General features: G+C 49.4%; 1 protein-coding gene across 3 annotated transcripts in view; it reads left to right on the top strand.

The window, feature by feature from the left end:
- Positions 1–13,894: 13,894 nt before the first annotated feature.
- The window catches only part of ABAT (4-aminobutyrate aminotransferase), an 85,060-nt gene continuing 74,471 nt past the window's right edge, over positions 13,895–24,483 (top strand). Inside the window, exon 1 of one of the 3 annotated variants that reach the window (XM_057750297.1) lies at positions 13,895–13,985. The gene's annotated coding sequence lies outside the window, so the exon portion shown is untranslated. The remainder of the gene's footprint in view (positions 13,986–24,483) is intronic. The other 2 variants (XM_057750298.1, XM_057750299.1) reach the window with 2 other exon arrangements.

Consider the following 24,483-nt stretch of genomic DNA (forward strand, 5'->3'; position numbering starts at 1 on the left):
AATCCTGATTCTGCCACAGACCAGCTAGATGACCTTGGACAAATGACCTAGTTTCTCTGAGCCTGAACGTCCTCATCTGTAAGGTGGTAAGACTCCCCTGCTTCACGGAGTTACTGTGAGGATGATATTAGATAAGCTGAGTAAGATTCACCAGGGGAGTTTTTAGTAGACTGCAGATATCATTCTAATGTAGACTCTTGGTGTGGGAACATTTTCAATTTGTACACTGTGACCTGCGTGATTTATAAGGTCTGGTTGTCAGTTGTCGTCACCTGCTAGAGGAATCACTGAGAGCCGTCTCTACCTATCAGTGTAAATAAAATGGACCCAGGGAATTCCCTGGTGGTTAGGACTTGGCGCTTTCACTGCTGTGGGCCCAGGTTCAATCTCCGGTCAGAGAATTAAGATTCCCACAAGCCACACTGTGCAGCCAGAAAATAAAACAGACGGATCCTGCATGTTACCTATCCTGCCAGAATAGCTAGGCAGAGAGCAAATTTGAAAAGTCATGTTGAACAGGCCTGCCTTAAATTCCAGGCTCTGTGTTATACACAAAGATCACCTTGGAGGACCTGGGTGGCGCTCAGAGGAATAGGGAAGTCACCCTCAACACCGCTGGTTGGGGAGACCACTCACTGGGGAAACGATCTCAGGGTCCAGGTATCTCATACAGGGTGGAGCTAGAAGTGGGATGTCATGTCTGCCCTGTCTGGGGTGAAACCCTTGTGCATGGGGCTGACCCTGAGTTGACGGGCAGATCCTGGCCCTTCGTGACACTAATAGAAAGCATCCTGGTAGGAGCCCCAGCTTGCCGTGTCCCCACGTCAAGGTGACCTGTAGGCATCTGGGCTCTGGGCTGCAGCAGCTGTACTGGGTACCTGGGTGCTGGTTCTCCCGATGGGATGACTAATGCTGTGTGTGCTGTGTTCCCTGACCTGCAGCCTTCTAGAAAGCTACGCCAGTGTTGTTTTAGATCTCAGGAGTGCGACTGCAAGGTTGAACCCACCTCGGCTGTTCAGCCAGTGCACAGGCTGAGGTGCTGAGCCGGTGGTCACACCACAGACAGTGGAAGAAGGCAGGGGTTCAACCCTGGTCCCAGCTAGAACCCGGGAGACCTCCCAGACTGCGCTGTCCCACCCAGGGCGGCTGTTCTGTGCCCCCAAAGCTGATGTCACCTGGGACTTAACCAATCCAGCACTGGTTAGTGATTCTGCCCCGAAACACTGGGGCAGTCAACTGGTGGTTCTGAAATCCGTGAACTATTAAGTGGTGTTACAATCTCTCTACCAACAGACTGAGAAATCAACCTGATGGTTTTGTGCATTTTAACTCTCTTAAAACCACGAAGGGCAGGGTCAGCCCTGAAGACCAAGAAAGGACCTGTGGGCTTGGGGAATGGGAGATGCCCTGGCCGCTCAGGGGCAGCCCTGACCTCTGTCCCCACATGGGCACTTTTTGTCAGGTGCATCTGGCATCCAGTGAGTGTGAGTTCTGTGCTGACAGGAACAAATCGGTGGGATGATTGGAAAGAGCATAGAAATGGGAGGAAGAAGCAGTACCACCATCGGTGATTAAACCCACGCGGAATAAACAGCTGAATGAAGTGCAGTGCACAAATGAATGAATGGAAAATCCAATCTCAGTAGGTAGATGCCCGGTCGAAGTGGGCCTTGAATTGGTTTCCCACAGGGAATGCTTGGTGATTTTAAGCAGCAGAGTTGTAACAATTAAAATCTAACTTTATTCGTAAGCTGCCGTATGTAGTAAAACCTTAATTAACTAGAACTCAGCTCATTAAAACTGCTTGCCCATCACTTCCAAGGCTCAAGCCAGTGGGAGAGTTAAGCGTCGGACGGTGTCTTGAGAAAAGGATCACAGCACATGAGCACCCTCCCCTAAACACCTGGGCAGTGAGGAGCCACCTAGAAAGATGGTGACCTTGGGAGGAGAAAGCCTCACTTCAAAACCACGCCTGAGGTAGCTTGGGAGTTTAGGACTGACACGTACACTCTGCTGTATTTAAAATGGATAACCAACAAGGACCTACTGTATAGCACAGGGCACTCTGCTCAATATTCTATATTAAACCTGAGTGGCAAAAGAATTTGAAAAAGAATAGATACATGTACAACTGAGTCACTTTGCTGTACACGTGAACGTAATGCAACATTGCTAATCAGCTCTGCTCCAATAGAAAATAAAATTTAGGGACTTCCCCAGTGGTCCAGTGGTTGGGACTCTGCGCTTCCACTGCAGGGGGTGCGGGTTCGATCCCTGGTCAGGGAACTGGGATCCCGTATGCCATGTGGTGTGGCCAAAAAATTAAATTAAATTTTAAAATAAATAAATAAATATTAAAACAAACAGGCCTGAGTAGAATGTCGCTTGATGCTGAGAATCGAGCCAGCTGTTCTAAACCCTTTGCAGGTGTTAGCTCAGTAAATCCCCTGGCACCCACACGAGGCAGGTAGTATCAACCCCACTTTGTGGTTGGGTAAACTAAGGCTTGGGGGCAGGCCAGGTAACCCCCCCGAGGTCACATAGGTGGTAAGGGGTGCAGCCAGGATTTGAACCCAGGCAGTCTGCACCTGGAGTCTGAACACTCACCCACCAGGCCGCGCACCCCGCCACGTGATCTGCCCACCACGACACAGCTTATAAATGGCAGCTCTGAGATGCGTGTTTCTACGTGGAAAGTTACACACTGCACCGCGGGCTTGGGTTAATCCTGGGCCATGGGACTGAGCAAGGAGTTGATAAGAGACTTTTGCCTTTTGTACTGCATACACCTACCCTTGACCCTTGAACGACATGGATGTGAGCTGCACGGGCCCACTTATTCTCAGATATTTTTCTATGGTAAATACTACAGAACCTCACAGTCCGTGGTTGGTTGAATCCATGGATGGGGAGGAACCTCGGATCCTGAGTGCCGACTATAAATTATACTTGGATGAACCCCCACATTGTTCAAGGGTCGACTGTATTTTGTTTTTTACCACCACTGTGGGGGTATTTTTGTGTTTTTACTGCAAATAAAGATAAAAGACAATTAAGTTCATGCACACACACACACCCCCAATGCTACCTCCACCCAGAGACACATTTGCATGCAGATGGGTCAAACCATGCTTTTGGAATGTGACTTGGTAGCCAATCTGGGAAAATAAAATCAATTTTGACCCTAAGGCTCTAGAAAGACGTCGAGAAACAAGTACTCTGTGAGGAGGCCAAATCATGCCTCAGGTGAAGACCCTATGATCTGTCTTCTCCCAGCTGAGACCCAGGTGACAATGACACACAGACCGAGGGGACTGGGCCCCATTTAATAAAGCTCCAGGGGCTTCCATGGTGGCGCAGTGATAAAGAATCCACCTGCCAATGCAGGAGACATGGGTTCGATCCTTGGTCCGGGAAGATCCCACATGAACGAGCAACTACTGAGCCTGCACTCTGGAGCCCGCAAGCCACAGCTACTGAGGCCCTCGCGCCTAGAGCCCATGCTCCACAACAAGTGAAGCCACTGCAGTGAGAAGCCTGTGCACCGCAACAAAGAGTAGCCCCCGCTTGCTACAACTAGAGAAAGCCTGTGTGCAGCAATGAAGAATGAATGCAGACAGATAAATAAATAAATTTATATTAAAAAAATGAAAATAAAGCTCCACGTTGTCCGCTTTTCCTGGTGGGGAATTTGGCATATCCAAACCCAGGAGAGTGTGGCCACCATCTGCACTAAAGGCTGGAGTCGCACCATAAGTTTTATCCACGTGTCTCGCCCACTGCTTTTTCCAGGAGAGCCCTGACGGACATGGCAGCAAACTGAAGGTGGGTGTAAATCCAGCCACCACAGGGGGAGTGACTCAGATCTTGGAGCCTCTGCCCGGTGCTGGAGAAGTCTAATGTTAACGTGGGGCCCTCTGAGGAGAGCAGAGAGGTTGTCTTAGTTATCTATCCACTGTGTAACAAGATACCCCCAAAACTTCGAGACTTAAGGCATAAACACATCCTCCCACAGTTTCTGTAGTCAGGAATCTGGGCGTGGCTTGACTGGGTGCCTCTGTCTCAAGCTCTCTCACAAGGGGTATAGCGTCTCTGCTCTGTAAGACATTAACCAAATTTGTGTCTAATACGGCAATTTTATCTCACCATTTTCCCAACTTATCCTAAAAATCTCTGGGTTTTGTGTCCTCTTTTGAACCAGCTCATCCTGCTTAGCCCCTCTTTAGTGAATTAAACAAGATTCTGTCACTATCAGTTTGAAAAGAATCACGTTTCAATGATTTGAGAATTATAACCTTGACGGGGTTGATAAGTGTTATGAATAAAAACAAAGCCGTCTAGGGGCTGGGAGAGCGTTAAAGACGGGGAGGTGGTGGGGCGGGTCCTAAAGACCAAGGAGCCAGCGGTACAGAGGAATGAACAGAGGAAGGAAGGAATGAATGAACCTCACAAGAACCAGAGCTCCCGGCCTCCTCGCTCTGCCCCAACCGGAGGCGAAGAGGGGGGTGGAGCTAGTTCTTAGAGCCTGCAGGTCCTTGTCTCCTCCCACCTCACCTCCAGGCTGGTTCCCCGAAGGACTCTCGCCGCGAGGTGGCGCCCCAGCCTCATGAATTGACAGGGGGGACCAGCAGGCGAGGAATCCAGGGCATAGTCATCTGTCCCCTTGGCCACTGGCAGCTGCTCCCAAGTGGACCCCAATGGTCACGAGGGACTCTCTACCCAACCTGCGCTGCATTATCCGATGGCACACTAGTTCTGAGAGCGGCCAGCTGCACACCCTAATCCAGATCAAGCCCACGTTCATTAAGCACTTACCACTGCTCTCATTTATCAGTAAACCAACCCTGAACCCATTTTAGAGGTGGGTAAGCTGAGGCTCGAAGAGCACACCTCGGAAGTAACAAGGGTGGGGTCAGCCTGGCTCTGTAGCCAGCATTCTTTTTTTTTTTTTTTTTTTTTTTATATATTTGGCTGTGGCAAATAAATCAGGCTTAGTTGTGGCATGTAGGATCTTTAGTTGTGGCATGCAAACTCTTAGTTGCGGCATGTGGGCTCTAGTTCCCTGACCAGGGATCCAACCTTGGCTCCCTGCATTGGGAGCACGGACTATTAGCCACTGGACCGCCAGCGAAGTCCCTGTAGCCAGCATTCTTACAATTACCCCCAGCTAGGGTGGGGACTGTTTGTCTGGAGGCAAGCAGGAGCCCTGTGGGTCAGAGACTGTGCTGGGATAGGTCAAGGGTTTGATAGGCCAGGACTGAGACACGCTTCTGCCTTGGGCTTTAGGAAGCAGTGCCCATTTGAGCCATACAGGAGCATTTCTTTGGGGCAGGAGTATCTGGACCAAGGAGTCGAGCTCAGAAATGGGTTCCATGGGCAGATCGTGGAGTTTCCAGCTTCCAGCTTACCAAGGAGAGAGCCTGGAGCTGATGGTTTGGATGCTGGGGCCAGGTACAAAAGAAACTGGGCCTGCTCCTCACACCCTCTTCCACTGGAGGCTCCTGAAAGGCAGTAAAGCTTGGTGGGTAAAGCATGGCACCTGATGTCTGAACTGAGCTCCAGCCAGCCCCAACACTCACTTCTCTTGAGCCTCGGCATTTGTGTCTGTAAATGATTGTACTTGATAATGCATGTAAAGCACATGGCACATAACCTGGTCCAGGAGAGATGCAAAAGATGGTGGTCATCTTCATTATCACCTTCATCCCCACTGCCTCAGCATCATCCCCACCATCACCATCACCATCACCACCACTGTTATTAATTGTTCACTGTTGCATTTCTATTAACTGCCTGTCTCAGTGGGGGATGAAAAGTCCCCAAGCAGCCGCCTTGCTCAACGGGTAATGATGGTAAAACAATCTCACTTGCCTAACCACTTCGCCTAAGTGTTAGTTGACTGACAGGATGGGTTATTTTGGGGAGAAAAAAAAAAGACATTTGAGCTCTCAAGTGCACCATCCCTGAAAGGTTTCCATGACAACGCACACCTGGCTGTTCCAGGAGGCAGGCAGCCACGTGGGGAAAAATGAGAACAAAATTCAAGAGATGGGGAGGGCGTCCCCCAACTCCTCCTCTTTTTCTGGCTGTGTTTGTACAGCAGGACACTTTACATTGGTTCTCTCTCGTTTAAACCTCACCACAGTCCTACGGGGGTAAGTACTATTATTCTTACCCCCATTTTACAGATGAAGAAACTGCAACTCAAAGAGGTTAAAACTTGCCCAAGGTTGGTCTTGTCAAACTAGAGGAGTTAGACTAGAGCAGGGTTTCTCAGCCGCGGCACTGTTGACATTTGGGGCCAGTTAACTCATTGTTGGGGCCCGGTCTGTGCACTATTAGATGTTTAGCAGCATCTCTGGCCTCCACCCACTCGATGCCAGAAGCACCTCCCTCCTCCTCCTGTCGTGACAACCCAAACCGCCTCCAGACGTGGCCAGGTGTCCCAGTTGCTCAGCCCCGGGCTAGGTTCATAGTCGTTCCTTACACTTGTAGGGCACGCTACATGAATAAAGTTGTTTCACAGGACCTGTCTCATGGATCACATGTAATCATGTGACTCTGAGGTCCCTCATGGTGAGGATCCTAGGACCCTGGGACCCAGGGGTGAGCCCAGTGCCTGAGTCAGGAGAGGGACCCGGGAAATCAGGGTGAAACTCAGCCATCTAACCTCCTCACTGGGCAGACACATCTTGCAATATCACCTCTTTTTATGGGCAGGGAAACCAAGCGTCAAAGAGGAGGAGAGGCCCCCGGGGTCCCAGGGCCTGTGAGCAGCAGGGCTAGGTGGGCACCCAGTGAGTGGTTTCCACTGTAGCCTCTAAGGGCTTCAGAGCCCAAAGGTCGTATTTGTTCAATAGGATCACCCAGCTCAGCTAGCTGTGCTGTATCACAGACCTGAGGATGGACTGAGGCGGCCTAAAGTCACGGGCACCGCTCAGGAGCCCAGCATGGCAGACATCGGGCCCTTGGTGACACATAGGACCGTGGCATGGGGGGAGTGCTGTCACCTGCCTGCGATTACAGAGAAGCGTAGAGGATATTTCAGTGAAAGCAGCTCTGCTTCAGTGGTCCTCACAAAGAGGATGGGCCCTTAGGTGACGCGAGCACTAATTTCCCAAGCTTTATGCTCAAGCTACCATTTGATCCTCTCAACAACCATGGAAGAGAAACCATCTCACCCATTTAGAAAGCCGAGGCTCAGAGAGAGCCAGGGACAAGCTCAAGGTCACACAACTGGGGAGTAACAGCTGATCTGGGACTGGAACCCTGGTGAGTGCAGGTGAGGAGCGGCTCCCAGGAGCCAGCATGTCCTCTGGTAGCTTCCAGGCGAGGCTCCCCCTCCACTGCCTCTGAATTCAGCAGGAGAACAAACATTTGCAAACTCCCAGGGATCCCCCAGATTCATTTTCACAATCACGTTTTCGGTGGGATATGTATTTGAAACATCAGTCCTGCTTCCCCACTTCCCACAAAGCCTGGATCTTCATGGCATGTTCAACTCAGGAAGAAAAATATGTAAAAATGATACTGTTTCCTCTAATTTGTTTCAGTTCGATTAGGCACATACTGCGCCCTGCTCTGTGCTTGGCACCCAGCAAAGTGAACTTCTCCAGCTCCCGCGTTCCCCAGGGGCATGCGTCCCTGCTCGCCCATAGAGATCTTTCCATCATCCACCTTTCCTTCCCTGTCTCACCACCCCACCCCTTACTGGGGTCTCCTGGGATCACTTCCCAGAACTCAAATCCTGGTTGCAGCGTCTGTCTCTGGAGGAACCCATCACTATGACTGAGGATTTCCTGATGTTCATAATAATGGCTAAGGTTGTGGAGTGCTTACTGAATATCATCCACGCCGCTACGTGCTCCGCAGACATTTCTCCTGCTGACGCCTCAGGGGACCCCAGTCATGCAGGCATCATCGTCATCATCCCCGTTTATACGGATGTGGAACTGAGGCTGGGAGAGCTTAAGTTGTCTGTACAGTCATACACCTCCTACCGGTTACAGCCAGGATATGAACCCAGATCTCTGTTGAGATAGGCTGGGACCTGGGACCCTTAACCAGAGTGTTTGCGTGTGCAGAAGCAACTAAAGATAACTGCATTCATGCGTGGTTGAGGCAATTAGGAACAATAAGGTACAAAAAGGCCACACACCAATTGCCATTTCTGAGGTGCTGGGGGCAAAAGCAGGGTACTACACGTGATCCCTGCTTAGAGCACCACCAGAGAGGTGGGCAGACCCGCTAAGCTACCCCTGTGGCCTGAGCCACTGATCTGCCCCTACCCTTACCCCATTTAAGGAACCAGCTCGCCTCCTTGGGGAGTGAGCAAGGGGTACCTCTTCCTTGGGGCTTTTTGCTTCTTGTGCTGCAGTCCCAACAAAGCCATGCCTGAATTTCTCGTCTCATCAATTTCTATTGATTAAAGAATCCAAGGACCCAAGTCAGTATCACTGAACACCAGACTTGGAGGGTGGATCTGCTTGTTTTCATCTTCGGTTGCCACAGGGAGGAAAGGGGAGGATGAGGGGGAGAAAGGACTTCGGATTTGCTGGCCCTGGGGGAATTTTGATCCCAGTTTGCGTTTTCTCCTCGTCTGTGAAGTTTCAGCAGGAGGTTGTCAGGGCCAGGTATTAATAGAGCACCTACTGCATGCCAAGTACCATCCTCAAAGATCTCAGAGAAGACCTACATGCCTAGCTGTTTTCCCCAGCAGTGGAGGTAACGAGGGAGCTACACCCCTCCATCTGACCTCGCCGACATGCCCTTGTATGTATCCGCAAGAAGAACTGGGGTGAATAAGAGGACATCTCCAGCCACAGGAGGAGGGGACCTCGTACACAATGAGTTCCTTCCATATTCTGGGAACTACGTAAACATTATCTAGTGAAGGATTTCTCAACCTCGGCACTGTTGACATTTGACCAGGATGATTGCTCTCAGGGGCTGCCTTGTGTATTTCCTGCCTCAGGGCATGGGGGTGGCGCTAGGGAATGACACGGTCCCCCTGATGTTCCAATGTGTCCAGAGCTACCAGAGGAACTGCACTGTCGTGTCTCTTTCAGATTGGCAGCTCTGAGGGGCCCAGACATCACAAGGACAGCAGAATGAAGCTGTGTCGTATCTGTGACATGTCAGATGTGGCAACTACTTCCGTTGGGTGTGGCGTGCTGTCCCCGTTTTACCTGTCCTTCAGGTAAGGAAAGCTGGAGACAGCTTCGGGTCTTCCAGGAGCCCAGCGCAAGGGACAAAATGCATGAGAATCAGCACCAGGACTCTCTTAGCATTCAGGCCTCTGCTTAAACGTCCCAGCCTTCCAGGCAACCTCTGGCCATCATGGCTGATGTACCTGCTTGCACCCTGGGAACATCATCCTGTGTTTTCTTCTAAGAGTTGTACAGTTTTAAGACCTATTTAGGTCTTTGATCCGTTATGAGTTAATTTTTGTATATAGCGTGAGGTTAAGGTCCAACTTCATTCTTTAACCTGTAGAGCTTGTGGTAGATACTTTAATTATCCAGTTTACAGATGAAAACACGGAGGCTGAGGGGGTAAATGACTAGTCCAATGTCACAAGCCACTAAGAGGTGAGACTGGAAATCAAGTCTGAAGCTGGTCCTCTCTCCCTCATACCCAAATGCCCTCTATGACACCCCTTTATTATTTTATGAGCAGAGAGTGTGGGAAGCGCAGACCTGAGAAATAAGGCACACATTCTAGTCTGTCTCTGGGCAAGTTTGTCCTCATCTCCGGGCCTCAGTTTCTTTTTCTGTACAATGGGTTGCTGATCACTGAGGTCTTTCCTGCTCAGAGCCCAAGAGCCTCAGACTCCACTACTCTCATTTCTCCTCTCAATGCAGTGGGAGCTCTCCCAGGCAGAGCTGCTTTCCTATTTTATTTTATTTTATTTTATTTTATTTTATTTTATTGGCTGCACTGGGTCTTCATTGCTGTGCGCAGGCTTTCTCTGGTTGCGGAGAGCGGGGGCTACTCTTCTTTGTGGTGCACAGACTTCTCAGTGCGGTGGCTTCTCTTGTTGCGGAGCACGGGCTCTAGGCATGAGGGCTTCAGTAGTTGTGGCTCGTGGGCTCAGTGGTTGTGGCACACAGGCTTAGTTGCTCCAGGGCATGTGGGATCTTCCCGGACCAGGGCTCGAACCCGTGTCCCCTGCATTGGCAGGCGGATTCTTAACCACTGCGCCACCAGGGAAGTCCAGAGCTGCTTTTCGGGCAGGAGTTCCCATCCTGGGCCTCAGCCAGCCTCTGGAAGAAATTCTCAGCATCCCCTGGAAGACACCTGCAGCCCCAAGCAGCCCCACAGGAAAACGGTGGAGCTGCAGGAAATGCAAGCAAAGCTAATGTGAGCAAGGCTTCCTCCACCTGCTGACAGTTTTCTTTACAAGTGTCACAATGAAGCTATTTGAGAACCAGCTTGCAAAGCACCTGGCTCTAAATATCCTTCTCACCCTCCCTGAACCAGAAACAACGCAGCGCCTCCTGAACGCCCGGCACCAGAACCTAACCCACAGGGGATGCTCCACACGGAGACAAGTGAATGAATGAACAGATGAATGAAGATGACTCCACACACTTTGTCTCCCCCGATTGCCTTAGACCAGAGCTTGGCAAACGTTTTCCAAAAACGCCAGATGGTAAATATTTTTGGCTTCGCAGACTGTATGGTCTCTGTCGCCACTACTCCTCAGCTCAGCCATGGTAGCACAAAGCCTCAGACATCCATAAGTGGGTGGGAATGGCTGTGTCCCAGTAAAACTTTATGCACAACAGAATTTGAATTTTACACAATTTTCTTGTGATACAGAATCTTCTCCTTCTTTTGACTTTTTTGTACCATTTAAAAGGTAAAGCTTGTTTTACATCCAAGCTTGCAGGTCAGATAAACAGATGGTGGGTTGCATTTGACTGTAGACTTTTGCCTTTTGTTTTCCATTTTAAATATTTTTTTCTTAGTACAGGAGCAGTATATATTCGTTATAGAATAATTAGAAATTAGCGACATACAGATAAAGTAAAATTATAATCATCCACAATTTCAACATACAAAGAGAATTACTTCTACTAATGGGCATTTATTTTTTCAGTCTGTCTATCTATCATCTATATTGATGCTGTCCAGTGTGATAGCCATTAGCCACGTGTGACTATTTAACTTAAAACTAAAGTTAGGGAATTCCCTGGCGGACCAGTGGTTAGGATGCTGCACTTTTACTGCCGAGGGCCTGGGTTCAATCCCTGGTCAGAGGAACTAAGATCCCACAAGCCGTTCAGCACAGCCAAAAATAATAAATAAACAAAAATAAAATTAGATAATATTTAAAAATTCAGTTTCTCAGTCGACTAGTTATATGTCAAGTGTTCCACATCTACCTATATCTGGTGGCTACCTTACTGAACAGCACAGATACAGAGCATTTCCACCACCACAGAAAGTCCCATTGGACAGCACTGAAATATCTATATCTATTTACATAGACTTACCAAAAATAGAACAACACCAAAGAAGCTTTTTTGGTGAATATCTTTTAATCACTTAATATTTTGAGTCAACCATTCAATATTCAATACTTATGGGTTTTTTTTTTAAGTTAATTAATTAATTAATTAATTATTGGCTGTGCTGGGTCTTCATTGCTGCACACAGGCTTTCTCTAGTTGGGGTGAGTGGGGGCTACTCTTCATTGTGGTACATGGGCTCCTCATTGCGGTGGCTTTTCTTGTTGCAGAGCACGGGCTCTAGGCACATGGGCTTCAGTAGTTGCGGCACACAGGCTCAATAGTTGTAGCTCACGGGCTCTAGAGCACAGGCTCAATAGTTGTGGCGCACGGGCTTAGTTGCTCCGAGGCATGTGGGATCTTCCCGGACCAGGGCTCGAACCCGTGTCGCCTGTATTGGCAGGCAGATTCTTAACCACTGCGCCACCTAGGAAGTCCAACACCTATGTTTTATTCAATTCTGTACCATTCAATATTCAATGCTTATGCTTTGTTGGAGGCATTCAATTTCATGCAATAGATATCCCTTCCAAGTCCCTGTTGTACATTTAAATTGTTTCCAGTTTTTTTGCTACAAGAAACAAAATGACAGTAAATCACTTTATCACTAAACTTTTGCATCATTTATTGTTTTAGGATAAATTGATGGAGGTTTAAGTGCTAGGTCAAAGGGTAAGTTCATTTTTAAGATTGTTTAAATAGGATTACTCAGTTTCTTTCTAGAAAGGCTTTGAACATTGATACTCCTAACAGCAATTTATGCAATTGTCTACTTCCTTAAAACCTCCACAAATAATGGTAATTATATTAATAAAAATGAGGCGATTTTGGAGGATGAAATTTTCCATCTCTTTAATTTGCCTTTCTTTGACAAGCTTTATTTCCTCCTATATTTACTGACCATTTTTGAGCATGTCTTGGGGAATAAAAGGGATTATCTTCATGGCTTAGGTTTTAAGGGAGAATTGCTAGATTTATAACCCAGACCTCATGAAGTTCTGCAAGGTGACAGAATTAACATGCCAAAGAGATTGGCAAAGCTCTCAGTTTCAGTCGAACTGTGGATCAGTTATATTTTCTGTCTATTCCTTTGTATTATTTGTATTTATTATTTCTTTTGGTTCCCTACAGTCACACTAGGGTACAGGTGGTTTGTTTGGCAGTTTTAAAATGTATTTGTTTGCTTTATATTTATCTTAATTCCTAGGAATATAGTTCTGCTCACCTAATCAGAGATAGGGCAGCCTGGATTCAAGGAAGGCAGGAAGGAAGGACCTCAGGGTTTTGCAAGATTCCAGCAAACTAAGGAAATAGTCTGATCAGGGTGAGTGGGGAGACCCAAGCTGTGCTCTTTCTCGGCCTTTTAAGTTATGGAATCCTCATTCATCCATTCATTATGAGCACTTGGTCATCTCATGTTGTTCTAATGAGTAGTTTTTGTGTCTTTGATTTTACCATTGAATGAATGCATCCTCTTTCCAAATACCTTTAGAAAACTAAAAGTATCAGTCATTCACACTTTAGTAGTAATTAGTTTTTAATACAGCATTTTAATTTTTATAAAAGACCTTCATCACATCGAACACCTCTCTTATGCCCATGAAGGAAGTACTATCACTGCCGTCTCCATTTACTGTTGAGGAAATTGAGGATCAGGGAGGCAGAGTGACCTGCCCTAGACCGTTCAGAAGGAACCATGGACTCCTAGTCCAGTGCTCTTTACATTGCCCCCACGATGCACTAGCTATTCGTCTTCCGGAGGGCTGATGGGCTAAGAGGTGTTAAGTGAATGGCAGCTCGGAGGGCTGAGAGCAAAAGGGCCCTGAGTACCTGCAAGGGAGGGTGGGTGCGTGAGAGGGAGGAGTTGGGGAGGGCCCGATGCTCTTTCCCCTCCCTTTCCTGTGAAACCTTGTCTGTCTCTGAATCTAGGTTTCCAGAGCCTGGGATCCGGGTCGCAGGGTGCGGACGGGGAAGCTACACTCGCCCGCAGCCGCGAGGGTTCAGAAAAGGGGTGGGGGTAATTAAGGTCTAGGTTAAATCAACCTATAGAGCCGCCCCCCTTTTAGAGACGGGCTCCGCACCCCCCATCAGATAGGCTCCCTTCCGACTAGGTGGGGGCTCCTCACGGCCGCCGTCACAGCCGCGATCCTCGCTCCCGGCCCCCGCGGTCCCTCCTCTGGGCCCCAGGCTCCTCCGCCCCCGGAGGCCGGACTCTGCCCCCGCCCCGCCTTCCCCCTCCCCCCCCCCGGGGGCGGTGGCCCGTGGCGGGCGCGCTCATTGGCGGCGGCGCGAGCGAGGGCCGGGACCAGCAGCGCTGATTGGCCAGCGCGGCTCGGCGGAGCCAAGGAGCCCGGCGAGTCGCTGGGGGAAGCGGGGCAGAGACCCGGCGCAGCCCGGAGCGCAGATCGCGGATCCCCCAAGTCGGTGCCCGGCAGATCGGAGTCCGCACGTTGGAGCCGGGGCCTGGAGGTAAGGACCTGGCGCTTGGTCGCGTGAGGCGGGTCCTTCGGCGGGAGCTGAGATGGAATCCTTCGGCCCTGCCCCCAGGGAGCAAAAGCTGGGCATCTTCTCACAGAGACAGAGTCCTCATTTTCCTGAGACTCGGGTCCCCTCCCCCGAAAAGAGAGTGTCTCCCACCTCGCAGAGAGCGAAAGAGTTTCCTTTCCCCGTCAGAAATGGGCCCTTCCTTCCTGGCCCCAAGCTCAAGAGATAGGATTCCTCTTCCTAGTTTAGCCCTTGGAATGTGCACCCCGAAAGTGGGTCCCAGCCTCCCCAGGCATCTAGGGCCCCCTCATCTCTTTGCAGACCCATGCCCTTCCCCCTCCCTAAAAAACTAAGTTTGGATTCTTCTCCCCACCCTCCCTTCTCAGCTCATAGATAACGGTGGGTTTCCTCCAGGAGGAGAAATAAACCCCTCCCTAGGAGAAGACATCCCTCTCCAGAGACTCTGCATGTCACCCTCAAACCCAATGCAGACCTCCCTGGGCCCCTCAACTCAGAAACTGGACTCTGCGCTTTGCCTTTAGAGATGGTTGACTCCCTACCTCCCCCCAGCCCCGCTCCATAAAAGAGAGATGGTTGGTTGCCTCAGACGCCTCCTCACGAAAGGCATTTGGGGGATTTTCCCTTTTTCTCCAGTCAAAATGTAAGAGAAGGGGTTTTCATACTCAGAAAAAAGGCAAGGGTCGAGTCACCCACCTCAATCCACCCCTCTGTAACCCTTTCACACAAATCCCATCCCACTAACACCACCCCCCCTCCACCCACCTCTCCCAAACTCCCATCCTTCGCACCTAATTCCATCTCACCTTTCCTCACCCACTTTGGCCACAGATAAGACCTGAGGATGAGGTTTAGTAAGACTGAAACTCTTAAAGCTGGGATCCTGAGCCTAGAGATCATTCCAGGAGCCTCCCAACTGCCAGCAGAGATGGCCTCTGAGGAAGCAGGACCAGCAGGGACACCCCCCCACCCCCACCCCCGCAACACACACACACACACACACACACACAGAGAAAAGACTGTGTGCAGAATATCCTCCCCTGAGGCGGTCCAACCCCTCTCCTGGAGAAGAGGGTGTCAGTGCAGAGAAGGGCCCCAGTTTGCTCCCTGGGGCTGCCCCTCCCCCCGCTCCTGTGGGCATTGCCTGGTGGAGTTCCCTAGGCCCTTGGCCAGGGGAGATGCTGCAGGAAGCATCCATTGGGCTGGCTTCGATGAAGCTGGACTAAGGGATAAGGTGTTGGTGACCTGAGAGGGGCTGGGGCTGCTCTAAGGTGGCAGCCAGGATAGGGGCGGGGGGCATGGGAGAGAAAGGCAAGGAGCTTTGCTTTGCTCTTTGGAGCCGCACCCGAGAGGTGGAGGAGGAGAACCGTGTGTCCTGGACACCCAACGAGGTCAGCCCTGGAGAGAAAAAAATGGCCCGGTCTGGAGTCCTTAGACCTCCCAGGGACTCGAGATCAAAGATATTGCTCCTTCATTGGATAGTTGAGCAAACAGAGGCACAAAGAGGGGAAGAGACTTGCTCAAGGTCACCCAGCTAGTGGGTGGCCAGGCTGGTCACAGCCTCTCCGGGACTCATGGGCTGCCGGGGTCCCGGGCACTACCTCTTGTCCTCACATTTAGAACCGGGACTACTGGTCACTGTGGTCCCCACTTGTCAGAGGTGGTGCAGAGGCTCTGCCAATGTCACGCAGCTAAGAGGGGACAGAGCTGAAACCCAGTGCCACCCCGCAACAGGCCACCTTGTAGAATCCACTCCCAGGGCCTTGCACTTCGCCACTCAGCTCGTTGTGATCTTTTTGTTGAGCCCACTGCCAAATCTAGGCTTGCCAGAACCCAAACGGACTCAGGATAGCAAATGAGATTGGTTTCAGTAGTCTGGAACTGATGTTGCTGCAGGAATGTCTGTTGCAGATGAGGCTTGCTCCAGGCACTTTGGGCAGATCCCACCCCCAAACTGGAAGTCACCGTCCCTCCCTCCAGGGACCCCTCCCTCTCAATTCCTGCCTTTTCCCTCTGACCCCGAGTTCCCTGCTGCAATCTCCCACCCCAGCTCAGAGCCTGCTTCTTTTCCTGAGGCATCGGACACCCAGCCCACTGGGGCAACAGCCACCAGGTCCCTACAAATGGGAGGGTCTTGAGGCAGAGACTCCCCCTGCCTCCAGATAAGAGGTTGACTATTGTGCTCCAATTTAGAGCGGGACCCAAGTCCAAGGTGCCAAGGTGAAAATTCAGAGTATAAGGGAGAATCATTGTGCATGGGGACTGAGAGATCGGTCTCTGTACCCCTCTTATCAGGGTCTAGAGCCCACATCTGCTACTTAGTATGTGTCTTGGAGGAATTATTAACCTCTGGGACTCGGTTTCCTCAATGTCCTTATCAGGGTAAAATGAGTTATTCTTTGTAAAGGCATGGCACAGTGCAAGAGCGTAGAGCAGTGATTATGATTACAAGTCATAAAACCTCTAAACCTGGGTAGGGAGTTTGTGCTTTTAGGTAAAACTTATGACTTGCAACATAGATAATCTGTCAGGGGCGAAGACAGCGAACAGTCAGCCCTTGCTTGGAGACAAGGGTGATGTCTGCCCAGAGAGACGGTACAATATGTGGAATACACTGCAGGCCCTAAAGTCAGATGGAGCCAGGAGTCTGCTCCCATTGCTGCTGACTGGGGAACCTTGGGCAGGTCATCCACCTCTCTGAGCCTCAGTTTCCTTATCTTTGAATTGGGTTTGTTGGGGGGGACGGTGGTAGGCATCAGATAAGAGAGGTCTAGAGCAGGGTTTCTTATCCTGGGCAGTGTTGCCATCTGGGGCCAGATCATTCTGGGTTGCGGGGCGGGGCGGGGGGGGGGGGGCTGTCCTATGCGTTGTAGGATGTCTAGCAGCATCCCTACCCTCTACCCATTAAAGCCAGTTGCAACCACTTCTAGTTATGACAACGAAAACCATTTCCAAGTACTGTCAGATGTCCTCTCGGGGGCAAAATCCCCCTCCCCCCATTGAGAACTGCTAATCTCATACAGGTGCCTCACTCATAGCGGATGATTGACATAAGAGAGCATCCTTCTTGCTCGGGCTCCTCGTTCTGCTTTGTGCATCATGGAGAAGTGTGTTCAACTGCTGAGCCTCCCAATGTTGAGGGCCATATTAACCCCTCACATTTCTTTTTTTTTTTTTTTTTAATGAATTTATTTATTTATTTATTTATTGGCTGTGTTGGGTCTCTGTTGCTGCGCACGGGTTTTCTCTAGTTGTGGCAAGTGGGGACTACTCTTTGTTGCAGTGCACGGGCTTCTCAGTGCAGTGGCTTCTCTTGTTGCAGAGCACCGGCTCTAGGTGAGTGGGCTTCAGTAGTTGTGGCTTATGGGCTTCAGCAGTTGTGGCTTGAGAACTCTGGATTGCAGCCTCAGTAGTTGTGGCACTCAGGCTTAGTTGCTCCACGGCGTGTGGGATCTTCCCACCCAGGGATCGAACCCACATCCCCTGCATTGTCAGGCAGACTCTTAACCACTGCGCCACCAGGGAAGTGCCAACCCCTCATATTTCAACAGTTAAGTCTGGGCACCTACGCATATATTACTGTACGTTTCCCATTTTACAGGTGAGCAAATTGAGGCCCACAGAGGTTAAAGGACTCTTCAAAAGGCATTACCCCCTTCCCTGCTAGAGGTCAAAGAAACGTCCATGTGGGAAACAGTTTTAGAAATAACCCAGTTCTGGAGCCTTCTCAGATCCCTTGGCAGTCTCTTTCAGAATTTAAACTGCGTGCCCTTGGGCCCTGCCATCCCACTTCTAAGAATCTCCTGTAGAAACACACATGCACACAATAGAACACAGGAATGTTCGCCTAAGGGCTCGGCAATCCAAGGTGGGAAGGGGTTCCATTACGTGGGAAAATGAGCCGTCTTTTTAGAAGAATGGGGAGAGCTACATTCTTGAGCTGGAAAGATCTCCAAGACATGATTTAGTGCAAACACTAAAGTCACAGGCTGAATATATACAGTATTTTAGTATTTTAGTAAGTATGTGTAAATACATATAGGGAAGCAAGGAGCATGAAAGGGGCCTGCGTATGTGTGTGTATGTGTATGTGTGTGTGTATATATATATATATGGATCTATCCATGGGGAAGAAGAAAAGGAATCCTCTAGCCAGCTTCCTGTGCATTCAGATGAGCCAAGCACAGCCCCCAGGTTGAGGCTTGCTCAGAGTCTCTCAGCCAGGAAGGATGGCAAGGGGACTGCAGCCTGAGTTCTGCAGCCCAGGCTGGGACTCTTTCAGCTGCCGGGCCCCCAGGTCAGTGTGGCGGGCCGGGTCTGAGGACTGGACCTTCCTGCACACCCCAGTCCCTCTCCAGAAGCTGCCAGTGGCTGAAACTCAGGCCTTTGAGCTTCCTGATAGTTCTGGGGCCAGGAGACAGGAATCTGAGACCTCACGGTCACAGGCCGAACCTCTGCCAGCATCTTTCCAGCAGCATCTCAGTGGGTCTTGAGGTCACACTGACCAGAACTGAATTGGGCTTCCAGTAGCGTGATGGCCTCAGGCCATGGCCATTTTATCTGTCAGTGTCACATTTCCCCATCTTGGAAAAGGCAATAATAGTTTAAAAACAAGAAGAAAAGAAAGAAAGGAGAGAGAGAAAGAAAGAAAGAGACAGAGAAAGAAAGAAAAAAAGAAAGAGAAAGAAAGAAAGAAAGAAAGAAAGAAGAAAGAAAGAAAAAGAAAGGAAGGAAGGAAGGAAGGGAAAGAAAGAAGGAAAGAAAAGGAAGGAAGGAAGGGAGAGAGGAAGAGAGAAAAAGAGAAAGGGAGAAAGAAAAAAAGAAAAAAGTAGAAGGAGGGGCAATGGTAGAACCTACCCTGGGTTACTGTGAGGATTAGCTGAAACCCTGTTCAAACACCTGGTACCTGGTCCCACTTAAGTAAAGTGAGCCCCGGCTCTCCCCATCTCTCTCTGCTTGCCTGCCTCCCCTTGCCAGGAGGCAGGGGACAAAAGTCTTGTGGATGACAGTTGGGGAGCCTGAGGACTTAAGAACGCCCAGCTGGCTGAATCACCAAACCCACTCCTTCCACTGCACCCCACCAGAAAGTCCCGGAGACGATGCTGAAGGTGTCTGCCCTCCTCCTTCCTCCCCTGTGTCTGACTAGCCTCAAGTTTCTAGATGCTCCATGCATTAAACTGTCCTACCCATCCCAGGAATAGTATAGGCTGATACGGCCTCCAGTCACACATTCTTTTTATAGTGGGTCGACTCCCCAAGGGCAAATTGCCCTTCTCCTTCAAAAGCTCTCTCCCTGACCCTCCCCGTCCCCAGCCTGGAGATCCATTTCTGCTCAGAACTCCCAGCACTTACATCTGAGGCTTCCTTGGGTCCGTGACTGTTTGCTGGGTTCTCCCCTTCTGTATCCCTGGGGAGTAGAGGTCATGCACTCAGGTCTCATTCTCTCCTGTCCCCAGTGCAGAGCACTGTTCCTGGCACGCGGTAGAGATTGGATGAGCATTTATTGTGCAATATATAAAATATAAAATCTGCCATTTTAATCATTTTAAGGTATACAATTCAGTGACATTCAGTCCATTCACAGTGTTGTGCAGCCATCACCACTCTAGTTCCAGAACTCCTCCATCAGCCCGGAAGGAAACCTTGTCACTCTCCCTTCCCCCAGCCCCTGGCAACCACCAATCTGTTTTCTGATTGAATAGATTTGTCTGTTCTGAATATTTCATATAAATGGCATCATCCAATATGTGACCTGTTGGGTCTGACTTCTCCACGTTGTAGCATGAGTCAGTACTTCCTTCCTTTTTATGGCTAAGTAGTATTCTATTGCCCAGATACACCACAGTTTGTTTATCCACCTGACGGTTTATGGACATTTGGGTTTCCAATTTTTGACAGTTGTGGACGTGTATGTACAAGTTTTGGTTCGAGGATCTGTTTTCAGTTCTTTGGGGAGTGGAACTGCTGGGTCATATGGTAATTCTTTGCTTAACCTTTTGAGGAAATGCCAGGCTACATTATGCATTCCCACCAGCAATGTGCAAGGGTTCCAATTTTTCCACATTTTTGTCAACACTTGTTATTTTCTGATTATTGTTATTACAATGTGTTATTGCCGTTCTAGTGGTTGTGAAGTGGCATCTCATTGTGGTTTTGATTTGCATTTCCCTGATGACTAGTGATGTTGAGCATCTTTTCAAGTGCTGGTTGGCCATCTGTATATCTTCTTTGGAGAAAGGTCCATTCAAGTCCTTTGCCCATTTTTGAATTGGGTTGTTTGTCTTTTTGTTGTTGTTCTAAGACTTCTTTATATACATAAGTATATCTTCGTGTTGCCATTTCCACTTGCATTTAAACATTTGCTCAGCTCCTGGGGGTCAAGCACTATCTTGTGACCTTGGGATGTCAAGGTGGCTACGATATAGTCCCTGCCCACAAGGGGCTCCCAGTTTTGTTGTTTTTTTTTTTTAAACTTTTTATTGGAGTATAATTGCTTTACAATGTTGTGTTAGTTTCTGCTGTACAGCAAAATCAATCAGCTGTATGTATACATATATCCCCTCTTTTTTGGATTTCCTTCCCATTTGGGTCACAAGGGGCTCCCAGTTTAGAGCAACATTTCTTGACAGCACTATTGCCATTGCTGGTGTGGGGGTGTTTGCGGGGGTGCTGTCCTGGGCACTATAGGATGTTTAGTAGCATTTCTGGGTTTTACCCCACTCAGTGACAGTAGCACACTTCCCCTCAAGCTGTGAAAACCAAAAATGTCTCCAGACATTGCCAAATGTCCCCTGGGGGACCAAATGTCCCCTGGCTGAGAATCACTGGTTCAGAGGCTTAGACAGGTGTGTGTATCTACAACTTCAGTCATATCTCTTGTGCCTAACGGGGTACATAGTGGGCATTCAGGACTTATTTGTTGGATGTTGGATGGGTGGGTGGATGGATGGATAAAATAATGAATTCAATGTACAGGGTCTGGATGTGTGCCTGAAACTCTGCTATGTGAAACAAAACACTATTCTTCCAACTGGAGTAATTTACCCCTTTCTGCCTATGAAACAATGGTTCTTGCACTTGAGCATCAGAATCCCCTGGAGGGTGTGTTAAAACAAAGATCGATGGGTCTCACCACCAGAGTTATGATCCTGTTGAATCATCAGCCTGGTAGAATGCTCCCAACCTGGTTTCCATGTCCCTTAGGAACCCTGCCCCCGACTTCCCCCGCCTTGCCAACCTGTCCATCCTCAGAGAGCTCATAATCTTAACTGCCAGTATCTCCCTCTTGGGCGCTAACATTTATAACTTTGAACTATCAGCAACATGTTGGATATCTGTCCCTCAGCCACTGCATTGAGAATTCCTTCAAAGCTGGGACCCACCATGTCCTAACACCCCTAAAAACCCTGCGACCCAAGTGTGGTCCAGTGTTCAGCAGCATGGCATCATCGGGGAGCTGGTTAGAAATGCAGGCTCTGGGGCCCCACTCAGGCCTACAAAATGCAGTCTGCATTTTAACACTATCCCAGTGCGATGGGGGCTTCGTGTGCACATTCAAGTCATTTGGGAAGCCTGTCCTGGACCATCTCTATAACCCTCACAACTCAGAGCTAATCTCTTGTAGCTTTGCCGGTGAGTTACATTGACAGCATCGGTTACACTGTAAATGGTGTCTGGGTGGGAACATCATTAGGGCATTACTGGCCATTTGTATCTTTGCCTGATGTACTTTATCTCTTGGAATTCTGAAACTGACCTTGCTTTACCCATGAAGCAGAGTGGAGAGATGGCTTTACCTGTGAAGCAGAGTGGAGAGATGGCCGTCCACTCCCTAGAGGGGAGCAGTTGAAACATCATGGTGCCGCCACATGAAAATACTGGGTAGGAGGGTAGCATTCTGAGGCCACTGGCTTTGCTCTTCAAAGGTGGAGACCTTGGAGATGATTGAAAAGTGGACCAAGAACAGGAACTGAAGTGGTATCTTGCCGTTTTTTCAACAAGTATTTATTGAGTACTTCACAGATGCCAGACATTGGCATCGTGTGTATGCATTAACAAGGAAAACAAGGTCTCCCTCATAGTGGCTTCTGTCTAGGTGGGCAGTCTAGCCATCTGCATTCATTCATTCCTAAGTGAGTGTGCCCACTTATTGCACAACTTCCATGTGTCCTGTACAGAGCTAGCGGGGGTTGTGTGTGCGTGTGTGTTCATGGTGAGGGAGAGGCGAACACACAGCTGCTACACCAGAGGATCTTCTAGGCTAGCTGTCAGGGGACAGGCCCATGAACCACCATTCAGAGAGATGAGTGCCAGGTGGGTGGGCATGGATAGAGGTTGTAGCTTGGAGAAGAAGAGGTTCCCTGTCCCTGTCCCTGTCCCTGGAGATGCTGGGAAAGAAATTTCAGGAGGAAAAGGCAGAAAAGACAGGAAAGATATTCTCAACAGATAGAACATGAACAGGGGCTCAGAGACTTCATGGAAAACTATTAAAAGAAAATCTTCAGGGAAAAAAGGGGGAACGGATAAAATCATGGCTCCCATACAGAAATGAAAACGAACACTTGTCAGTGATTTTATGAAGTTCATTCAATGAGAGAACCAAGCAGATGTTGGAACTGGTTCAAAGGAAAAAGTCAAATAAAGCACAATTGTCTATGGAGTAAAGGAATGTTGAAGTCCATTGCAAATGGAGGCAAAAAATGGTTGGACAAGACAGTATTGGTTTCTCCATCAGATTCCTACAACTTACAAAGAGCTGAAAAAAATAGCTTGAAGATAATGAACAGGGCTGGAACCGGATATCTTAATTAAAAGTTTGTGTTGTATGTAAACAATGCATAGTTTTCCATTGAGATGCAATTTTTTTTTCTATAAAAGCAGTGTTCAGAGGATAAGGGAGGTGTTTGGTGGAGCCCACCCAGGGTGGATGGGTGAGGAGAGAGAAACTGTAGGGGGACCAGATCATGGACAGCCTGGTGGCCCTCGATAATGAGTTTAGACTTGACCCAGAGACCCCTAGGGAACCTGGAAGGGTTTTAAGCAAGGAGGTGACCTGATTTGATTAGCACTTGAGAAATATCCTCCTGGAAGCTCCATGGAGAGTGGACTGGCTGCAGGAGTTGCAGACAGAGAAACCTGTTAAAAGATGAGATGGTGGGGCTTCACGCAGAGTAGGGCTCAGCAAATCTTTTCTTTAAAGGGCAGGTAATAAATATTTGAGGCTTTGTGGGCCACACAGCTATGATAGCAACTGCTCAACTCTACCATGAAATGTAAATGAATGGATGAGTCTGTGCGCTGATAAAACTTTATTTACAAAAACAGCCTGGGGGTTGTCAACCCCTCACGTAGAGCAACGTCAGAGACGCTAGAGCTGTCCATGGTTTTGACAGGCAGGCCACCTGTATTCCTCCCCCTAGATGTTTAGTCCCTCAGCAGCTGTTGGTGGGAGCCCAGGGACAACACTCCCTTGCCTTGAGTGTGGGTTCCCCAAGGGAACCAGACAATCCCTGGGGCAGATCACTGGCCTTCCAGCAAAAGCTTTCAGGACCTCGAAGCTCCTTTGGGGCAAGATTGGCCAAACAGCCTCTTAAAGCAGCCAAAACAGCAAGCCAGCACCTCAGCAGGGCCGTTCCCCTGAGGGATCAGAGCCTGCTCCCCTCTCCTTGCCCAGAGCTGTAAATAGCTCTCTGCTGGCTTTGCAAGTGCCATTCTGGGGACAGGCTGGAAATGAGCACACCAAGGAGCATTTGTGCAAATTACTGCCTGCATGTGAATTTGCATGCCTGGCATCCTGCCCCAGCCCTAAGTGCACAGTCCTCCCAGGCGCTGAAAGCAGGACTCAAAGAAGAGCTGCACACAGAAGAGCATGGACGTTGGGACCTGGGGACAGGGTCCGGGAGGGATCCAGGGCTGGGCTGCCAGGGTAACGATAAGTTGGAGGGACAAGAGGAAACATTCAGAGGGCCCTGGATGGAATTTCAACTCAGGCTCTGTCCATCTTAATGCAGTGACCCGTAAACACTGGTAGGTCATATTTGCTGAGCGTTCGGTGGGTGCCAGGGCTGTTCTGAGGGTTTCATGTGTATTTGGTCATCCACTGCTCACAACAACCTAAGGAGGAAAGACTGATCAGGTTACAGAGGTAGGGAATGGAGGCTCAGAATGGATGACTGACTCCCGGGGTCTCATAGCCTAGAGAGAAACCCACGCTTACAGACCCAGAGCCCTGCTGTCTAACATGAAGCCATGTGGCTGCCTCTGGGTGTGCCCCGGCTCTCGCTGGCCTCAGTGTACTCATCTGTCAGTGGGCATAATAATGTCTTATCCCTTGACAATCACAGCAGAATTGGGAGGACCAGCTGCCACAGCAAAGGAGAAAGCAGGGTTCAAAAGTCAAAAATCCTGAATAAACCTCGTGGTGGATGGAGAAAGTCCAAAGCACTTGCAGCAGCAGTTGTCCACC

This window comes from Hippopotamus amphibius, chromosome 9 (assembly GCF_030028045.1).
Source record: "Hippopotamus amphibius kiboko isolate mHipAmp2 chromosome 9, mHipAmp2.hap2, whole genome shotgun sequence".
NCBI classification, from domain to species: domain Eukaryota; kingdom Metazoa; phylum Chordata; class Mammalia; order Artiodactyla; family Hippopotamidae; genus Hippopotamus; species Hippopotamus amphibius.